Raw genomic sequence first — 8,492 nt, forward strand, 5'->3', positions numbered from 1 at the left:
ATTGCAGAGCTGTGGCCTTCCATGCAATTTCATTTTCAATATTTACGTCCTACCAATTATTACTTGTAAGGTTAACAGTCTGGTCAGAGTAACCACGGAAGGTCTGTGAGGCATCAGAGGCACTGCATATACGGAAACATATATCAGTAATACACAGAAGAGGCAGTCTTGACATCCAGTGAAGCACCATTATGAAGCCATCACTTCTCGAGGTGAAGCAAGAATCCACACAACGACCCTTCCCCCCAGGAAACTGTCACATCCTTCCCAGGATTTCTGCCACAGGTATGTTCTCCCCTCAGCATCTAGAATCATGTTATTCCATTTTTTTCTGGGTCTTTTACTGTTCCCCCTTCTTCTTTTCTCTGTCCTGTACGTATGCAAGAGTCATAGGCTCCCACAACACTACCTTCAGATTTCCCTCCTACAGGCACTGCCCCTTCTTTGACTCTTTCTTTTCCTTAATTTACAGTTGTCTTGTTCTTACCCTTCACTCGTCCTTACACTCTGTTCTCACACAACCTTCTTTCAGTGCAATCAACATCCTCAGAAACCTAGCTCCCTCTAAAGATTTATAAGCTTTCACTACCTCAGAATCTATCACGGCCAATAATATCCATCTTGGACTTGCAGCGTAAGACATTTCCCTTTTATTCCAATGTTCCTCAGGTGTTTGGATCTTCCACACCCCTTATGCCTCCTGATGTGTGTGTGCGCATATATGGATAACTTCCCTTTTCTGCCTGTTATCGAGAGAGATGACAAGGTAAAATGCAAATAGCAATCCATTTCGAGGAAGGAAGAAAAAAAAAAGATGCTGGTGAAAAAGCAGAGATAAAGCACTATCTAATTCTGAGTTCATAAATTTGGATTATTTGCTGTCCAGCTAATCCTGAAACCTACTTAGGGTTTTCCTGCACATCCACTCTCAGGGCTAAAGACCAACTACATTTTGAGTGAGCATGCAGGAGTTTATGTTGAAACATTATTATCAAAGATAAAAATCTGCAGAGTATTCCACAGGGTGATGTATTTTATCTCTGATGAGACACAATGTGCTGTAATTATTTTGTTTGAAACAAGTATGCACTTTTTTATAGCAACTGGAGATGATTAAAAAAGATAATTCTGAAAACTTTCAGGTTCTGTTCTTTCATGACAGTTTTGAGTGTTTGTATTACTCCCTTTAAAAGCTCCTTAATCCTTTGAATAGTTCTTACTATTGTGCTTATTACATATTGAGATTGAATTCTCCTACTAATTGTCTGCAGTGAAGTTCAAAAGGATTAGTTGCTATAGCAATACTTCATGTTGATTCAGAAATTAATGATAAAAGAAGTGGCAATTAGTACTATTAATTTTTACTACAGAAATATGGGAAAGTGCTATAAGACTGCTGGCCAAAAAAAAATAATAAAAAAATAAAAATAAAAAAACAAACTAAATAAAGTAGTATGATGTTGCACAGGTGACCAATACAGAACTTGCAGCCATCAAAGCAAGCATAATGGATATTTCATGCTTCAGTATGTGCAGCATGAGTATTGCTGCCTTAATACCTCAAGACAGACTCAGTCTCTGTTGTGTTTCAGGAACTCCCCTAAGATCACAAGGATGTGTCTCCTTTCATACATAATGGCACTCGGTGGGACAAGATCCTCTACATTAGTATAAGGAAGAGGAATTTAATACTTTTCTCTGCAGACTTGACACTGTTCTTTCAGAGTTTTGCAGAGACCTTTCTTTGGCATTTTAGAGTGCAAGCATATTCATTCAAGACAATGACCTGCTTACTCTCATTCCTGAGTAATAGCCATGAAGTGGATAAGTGTTTTCCAGGTCACACGAAACAACACTACAATTATCTCGCCAAATTATTTATTATTTTTGTTGCAGCCCAGTACCTTCTACAAGGTATTTAAGGTTTCAGAGAGAATTTTCCTTTTTTTTTAGGCTTGACTTGCTATTTAAATCCTATAAAGGATAGTGTGTCTCTGCATAACTGTTTGAAGTGTAAGGCTGAAGGAAGTGGAACACTTTTCTTCTTCAGTATGTATTTAGTACGATTTTTTTTAATGTACAATTTGACAGCCTTAATAGTGTATTTCCTGCTACTAGAAACCCACATAATTACTGAACTCAAATTTACTTATTTCATAATGAAATGATGGAGGTTTTTTATAAATCCTTGTGGATGATAGATAGCATTTTTTCCCCTTCAAAACTGTCATGTTTATGTCCTTTAGATGTTATAGCTGATAGTTTCTCAACATTCCTGAATGAAAGTCTGAGGTTCCTCAAAACCCATTAATCCTAGATGCTGGAAGGATCTTCTGCTTAGGAGAAGGACATACAAGAATAAGGAGGTTGCAGGACAGTGTATGATGTCATAACTCTATACATTTGATCTGAAAAGGGGTCCCTTCATACATCATGTGGAGGCTTAAAGGTCCATGAAGAACCTTCAGCATCTGGCTCCTAATGCTGTCAAATAAGGTAGTAATGGACAAAATGTTCAACACAAACACAGCTAGAGCTAAGCAGGTAAACCACATTGCACAAAATCCCTTGACCAACCACTGGCATTGAGATTAGATAATTTTCTTTAACAGAAGTCATGTACATACAGAGACATGCACTAGAAACTCCAAGCACTTTTTTAATCCCTTCCTTCCAAGTTTCTCAGTCCTCTATGAACTTGTTTGTTAGAGATAAACTTCTGACTTTTGTATTACAAGCTTTTGTATGTCACAATTAATCTTTTTCCCATGGAGATATACTAGGAATGCAGAAGGACAGATTATCATCTAAATATGGTGAGAGATTAACCTTACACATCATCACACAGAGTCCTTACCCAGAGGGGGAAAGAAAACCAGAAATATAGATCATTATAGAGCCCAATTCCATCAACTTGTTGAATTTAACTGGACAATTCTGAACCCCCTGGTCACATTCACTATGTCCAAAAGAACTAGCAGAGCAGCCACAACTTCCTGGAGATCAAGTTTAGGAATAATGCTCACAACAGAGATCAACCAGACGGCTGGTCTGCCTGGACTCTGATACTGTGACTATAGCGATGTATTGCACTTGGGTAAATGAACAAAACTTCGAATTTGCTTGCAGGAAAGTGTTCTAAATTAAAAAATGTTAGGTTTTTCTTTATCTTTAGAATGAAAGGACAAAAAACAGAAAAGGAAAGGTAATGGCATTGACAAGTGGCTGCATTTCTAAATAATATCCAGGAAAACACTTTCTGATTATCCATACCCTAGCTGTATTATTAAATATTTCTCTGTTACTATCTCCATCAAGATTAATTTACAGAAGTATCAAGCTGCCTCTAGCTCTCATTCTAGCAACTGATTATTTATCATTTGTAATATAACTGACATCTTTTGTTTTTCCAAAGATTTTCCAACCATAGAAAAGACCTTGCCTTCAGTTTGCAAACATTTAATAAAGAAATTCACTTAAGTCTACTCTCCTTTATACCAACGGATGCCTGCAGCACAAAACCACACACTTAGAACATGCAAGAGGGTTAATCGTTCTAACACACAGTAATTTCAACATTTGACATTCAGGAGAATGCCTTCTCTTTTTGCCCTCACTAAATCTCCTAATCAGGCTTCCATGTACAAGGTTGTGTTACAGTGGCACTCAACCAAGGCACAAGAAGTAGCAAATGTTGCAGCCTGCTCTTATCCTCTCTTAAAAGAAAAATAAGACAACTCCTGAGCATGAAGTCATAGTTTAATCATGGCACACCAGGCTCATACTAGATTTATTTATAACGTTTTGCACCCCAACACCATCAGGTACATAGTCTCGTATATGCTACAACACTGCTGGATGGACTAAGAGGCACAATTTGGGCTTCTAGAGGTGTAGGTGATGGACACTCTCCCAGCATCTCTAACTGACAGCTTCACACATTACAGCAGCCGTGCAGTCTGGCAGAATTTATATTCTTCAACTGAAGACACAGAATGAAGTTACAGGGAATGTAGCAACACTGTTGAATGGATTTGCAAAACAGACTACTTTTGGTGTTACCAGGCTCTTTCTTTTTATTCCAAGCTTACAGATCCATTTAAACATCTGTTACATATTCATAAAATATGGTACTTAAATACAGATAAGAATACTGAGATGGCACTGCATATCCTTCCCCACATATTTTTATCCATACTGTTCTTATTTTAAAGCTTTATTATATATCTTCACTAAATGAAAGTCTGCCATTATGCGACATAGTATGCGACACTATTAATATTAGTAAACTGTTCTATCATATTATGTACTAAACTAAGCAACCATGCGTTTACATGCACTGAGCAGAGCTTTCATTGCCTTCAAATATTGCACAAATACTTTGTCTTATCCTCAGAACACCATCTCCCCTTAATGGCAAACAAGCTGTAATATGATAATGAACAATATTAATTAAGGTCATCCAGATCACTCAGACTTTTTCCAAGCATCAAGCACCTTTTGCACCCCTTTCTGAGTCACATAACGCTGCGTAAGCACAGGAATTGTTGGCACAAAGTACACATTTAGGCTGTCTGCTACAATCAAGACAGAGAGAACAGGAGATATGACATATGAACCATAATGCTGTAGTATTCGTGTAGAAGAAATTTTTACCTTAGTCATCACAAGATTTTCTTTAGCATTTAGGATTTGATCCTGAAAACACTGATAGCACTAAGGCTGAAACACAAATACTAATGCAAGAAAGGGAGGTTTGAGAGTTTTAAAGCAGTTACTATAGCTTTAGAATGAAGAGTGTAGTAAGTGCAACAATTTTTTACACCAGCTTACAAATTAACCAAGACATTTTACTCCTTAATACTAATACTTAGAACTGTAATTTAAGGCACCATTGAGCACTGTGTGATGCTTCATACGGTCATGGCTGGTTTTCACTATGAAAAAAAACTACTGAGGTTGCTACTCTGAAATGTATAAAGCTGTTGGATGCAGACTATATTACTATGAGTAAGATGAATTTTTTTCAGTAACAGAAAGAAAAATGGACTGCACTTGACAATAGACAGATATATGACACAAAGTATGCCATTGGTTCCCTCCAGAAAGTTACTATTCATCTATTTGAAAATGAGATGAATTTACACCTTGTGACAGTTTCTGTAATAAATTAGGTTTTATTTCTTTTGAATGAAACAGGAAAGGATAAAAAAACTGAATTTCTGAGTTTGGTGGCAAAGTGCATCTGGTAGAAGAGGAGAACTTGCAACATGTTTTGATATGCCTGGCAGCAAGTCAGATGAATTTCATACTGGATTATCCCTAGAGCATTTCATTTCTTTGTTACTAAAATCCAGCAAAACTGCTACATTCAAAACAACCCAAGAAAATTGTTTTCAGTGTTTCAGCTCAAGTCAACTGATTCTCGTTTCCTAATGCTGGAGTTACTCTGTTAACATGCACAGGACACCAACATAAAAACACATTACTCTGAACGAGATTCAGCAATGGAAAAAGGTAGTCTTCATAGTGCTCTATGGGGCAATACACATAAAAGCTTCTGGTAATAACAGAACTGTATTAATTTTTTTTTTAAAGAAGAGAGCAAAAAACATGAAAACTTTTTTAGACACAACATCAGAAATCCCTGCAACAATTCTTTATTCCCATGGAAAATTGCTACTGTATGAGTGACCTGCTTGCTTTCAAGCTGAAGCCCGTTTCTGAAAGCCACCAAACCAGGCTTCCAACGCAGAAAAAGCAGCGTTTCCTACTGCAGTCCTGGCCCAACACAACTAAGTAAACCAAACGCTGCCAGATTAAATACAGAGGCAGGCGAAATAAAATCAATATATCATTCACTAACTTTGAGGTGTATAGGTACGTAAACAAAAAAAGTAGTAATATTTCAGTCAATGTAGGATATAAACACAAGAAAATATATCACTTGGGCAACATCCTCAGGACATATCCCGACTTCTGTTTGCTGTTTTTAAAGTTTCTCAACCTGTGTCAGCAATACTGAAGTTATAGTTCTTCAGTCTGCAACTACTTCTATATATGGTCAGCACAGATATTTGCTGGGATTTGCGTTTTTCCAAAGTAATCCCAGACAATCAGAAGCCAGTTAATCAGTAAGAAAACCCGCATGAGTGGATCCACAGCCCTTCACATGAGTCCATTTGGGCTTCTCTGCCCCAAGACTCATACAGCAAACGGAATACTGCTAGTCATGGTTTTAAGTAAATACTCGGGCTCCGCTTCAGACACTCCCGTGGGTGCGCTGGCAGCGCACACCCTACCCCCCGCTACCTTCCCAAACTCCAACCCGCACTCCGGTGCGCGATCCCCGTTGGATCCAGAAAGGAGCGGACACCGCTCACAGCCGCGGGGACGGTCAGCGACTGCCCTCGGGGAGGCCGCGCAGCGCTGCGCGCCCGCGCATTGCCCCCGCGGGACCGGCCCGACAGCCGGCGGCACGTCGAGCGCTGCCCCGGGGCTCCGGGGCGAGCCGCCGCAAGACAAGACTCCGCGCTGTGCGGCAGCGGCCCCCGACCTCTCCGACTCAGCGGAAGGGCGAGCCTACGGGCACCTCGCGGCGCTGTTCGAGGGGCGCAGCGCTCCCCGGGAGCGGCAGCTCCGCCGAGCCCCGCGGCGAGCGGGGCAGCCCCGCGGCGCTCCGCGGAGCCCTCCGGCGGCCGCCGCCGCCGCGACCGCCTGAGCCCCCCACCCCGGGAGGGCAGGGAGCAGCGGGCAAGGGGTCTTACGGCTCCTCACCCACCCCGCCGCAGGGACCGTGTCCGCAACTTTCCCCGCGGGGAGTCCCGCCGTGCTGCCGGCCCGGGCGGCGCCGCACGCCGCTCCCCACCGCTGGCACAGCGCACGTAAGAGAGGACAAACAAACAGAAGCCCCCCAGACCCTCTCGAACCGGCGTTTCTCCTCCTTCCTACCTGCCCGGCTCCCGGCGACCCCACACCGCCCGCTCCGCGCCGAGCGCTGCCCGCGGCGCCCAGGTGGCGTTAGGAGCGCGCTTCCCACGGGCGGCGCGCCCCCGGCGGCCGGCACATCCCCCACCGGGCGCCGCCGGGAGGAGGGCGCTCCGCACCCGCCCGCGACACCGACACCGACACCGACACCGCCGCCGCACCTGTGCCCGGGCAGCGGCACCGCCCCTTCAGTGCCGGCCCCCGGGTGGGCGGGGGCGCGCCGGGACCGCTCGCCCCGCGCCCGCCGCCGCCCTCCCCATGCGGCCGCCACGCGAGGGACACCCCGGCCGCGCCGCCGCCGCTCCGCTCATTGGCCCGAGCGCCGTGAGCTCACGGAGCCCGGCCCCGCCCGACCGCCGCCGACCCCAGCCCGGCCCGGCCCGGCCCGGCTCGGCGGGTGCCCCGGGGTGGCCCTGCGGGGACCCCGCCGGCAGTGCCGGCGGCCACCGGGCGGCACCGCCGAGGCGCGATATCGGGTGGCCCGACGGCCCGCGGCGGCTCTGAGCTGGTGGGACACTGCTGGGGACGAACGGGCGGGGGTCTGTCCGCAGCCTTTGCCTCGGGGTGCGGGGAGTTAAAAGCAGAGGGCTGCCAAAGCCATCCCTTGCCAACAGCCTGCGAAGTAGCAGGGACTCAGAGAAAATGAGATTATGTGGGAAAACCTTCTGTCAGTCTGCCATGGTTTCTTCTCTCTTTTTTTTTCTCCTTTTTTTTTTTCCCTCTGTCCCCCCTCCCCTTTTTAAATCTGATTTTATTGGCTTTAATTGAGATATATGAGCACCTATCGCTTGAAGACTGTGGTCCTATTTGTGGAGAGTAAATCGTTTCCCATTGCATATTAAATATGCCTCTTAATGAGGCACATAACATCAACCAAATCACGTATCATTATATAGCTCCATAATATGTATTAATATGGTATTTAATCATTACTATCAACTTTTCAAAAGGCCTGCTTAAAATATTCTCCCCTCTCAGCTAATCAAGATATGCTACAAACTCACAGGAACCCAAATAATTTATTAATATATGCTTATACTCAATTAAAATATGTTGTATCAGAAGAACATAAGAAATCTGCATTTTAAAAGATCCTGTAAAAGTATGTTATAAATTATTGCATCAAACTGAGGTGTCTCACGCTGTCGTGTTTCTTCTGTTGTAAAAGATTAATAAATTTAACTTGAAATTATTCAACACAAAGAAAGTTCAGCACTTAGCACTTGTTTTTGTGGGCTGCATTCCTCGCCACCAAGTTGCTATGGCATAAAGGAGCAGGATGTGTTCTGCTTGCCTGCTTGTGTATTTCTTGGCTACATGTAAGAGAAAAGTTTACAAAGTAGTGCTCTGGAGAATATAAACAAAACAGCAGTATATCCTTTCAAGGGCACCAATCCTCCATTAATCTTACAAATAATATTGTTTCAATTATCTACTACCTTCAGAATGAAATTTTAAAAACTTGGAGGTCCATCTTGCACCTCATGTATTCAGGATTATCTGTC

At 43.5% G+C, this 8,492-nt stretch overlaps 1 protein-coding gene across 2 annotated transcripts in view; it reads right to left on the bottom strand.

Annotated features, from left to right (window-relative positions):
- CHRM3 (cholinergic receptor muscarinic 3) overlaps window positions 1-7,045 on the bottom strand; it is a 270,489-nt gene extending 263,444 nt beyond the window's left edge. For both annotated transcript variants that reach the window (XM_032683920.1, XM_032683916.1), the window contains exon 1: window positions 6,952-7,045. The gene's annotated coding sequence lies outside the window, so the exon portion shown is untranslated. The remainder of the gene's footprint in view (window positions 1-6,951) is intronic.
- Window positions 7,046-8,492: the final 1,447 nt, after the last annotated feature.

The sequence above is a fragment of the Chiroxiphia lanceolata genome, chromosome 3, assembly GCF_009829145.1.
Source record: "Chiroxiphia lanceolata isolate bChiLan1 chromosome 3, bChiLan1.pri, whole genome shotgun sequence".
In the NCBI taxonomy this organism is placed as follows: domain Eukaryota; kingdom Metazoa; phylum Chordata; class Aves; order Passeriformes; family Pipridae; genus Chiroxiphia; species Chiroxiphia lanceolata.